Here is a 1,418-nt window from a genome sequence, read left to right on the forward strand (position 1 = left end):
ATTACAGTATTTACCTGTAAAGTCTACGCTTTACTGCACATGTAAAATGTAAAAAGAGCAATTATTTTTCAAAAATTCTAACATTTTCAGATTAACAATCGAAAGATTGTGTTGAATTAACAATAGGTTTTTAGTATAGTAACGTGCAAATGTAAATGTAAAAGTTCGTTTATATCAGTGAAATATTTTAAGAATGAATTTCTTAAAATCCAAATCTTGCCCATACTGTTTACATTTTCAAAGTTTTGTACATATACGCTCAGAATGTCTATTTAATACATTCATTATTGTTACTTTATATATTTTGTACAGCCTGTTTGATTTTATTTTAATAGGATATTCAATATATTTTGACTTTTCTACTATACACTGATTAATTTAACGAACAGAAAAATGATTTTAAATCTTACAACAGCTATAACATTTGTGGCAAATAAGTGGATGGTATAAATCTTGTTTTATTTATGAAACTCCAAATTATTACACTAGTTAATAGATTATAAGCTGGGTAGAAGTGGAAATAACAATATCTGAAACATTCCACTCTATTCCTGTGTCTTGTTATGAAAAACGTTTAGCTATATTAATACAACTGCCATTAATATAGAACTTCTATTAATGTAATATTATAGAATTGGCCGCAGAATTAGAATGTATTCCTTCTTTCAATCGTAAATATATATCGAATTTCTTATATGATAATATATAGTAACAACGAACTATTGTATGCTTCTGAACATAAATCGCGTTTTCAGTTGATCGTGCCCAACGTCCTATACAGGTATCTGGAATTATCAGTCTAAAAGTTGTATTGTACTCAGAATTGTAAACTCTCTCTCTCTCTCTCAGTAGAATTTAGGTTTGCTTAGACTTGGGTTTAAAGAAGTAGTTAAACGCGTGAATTTCAGCTTTGCTTCGAAAAACGGCACTTCTGTTATTGTCATGTTTTCTGACTCGCTGGACCCATTGTAATGACATCTGTGTTTAAATTAAATTTTGTTAGTTATCAATTGATCATCCTGTCTTATTTCGGAGACAGGGCACTTTTTCGACTTACCGATTACCTCTTCACCCGACAGCCCTCCTAGCCATCCATTGACCGAGTGAGCAATCTCCACCAGACCGTTGCCGTTAAAATGGGTTTAGAATTGACTCTCTATTCCCAGTTCTTCACATCTGTATAAAATCATTAATGCAATGTAAAGTACAGTACACCTATCAACTTCCTATAAAATTTACTTTTCAAGTATTTGTTATAGCCTTCAAATTAAAATACAGTCAAACCTGTTTTTATGCGGGGAATACGGACCGCATTAAAAAAACGCATTAAAAAAAATCTCACGAAACTTCACGAATGGCTGTAAATAATAGTTTTCGCGACACAATTAAAAAAATTTTTTTATGCGGTCAACAGGGAC

This window comes from Centruroides vittatus, unplaced genomic scaffold, assembly GCF_030686945.1.
Source record: "Centruroides vittatus isolate TY-2023 unplaced genomic scaffold, ASM3068694v2 contig_3306, whole genome shotgun sequence".
Lineage (NCBI taxonomy): Eukaryota > Metazoa > Arthropoda > Arachnida > Scorpiones > Buthidae > Centruroides > Centruroides vittatus.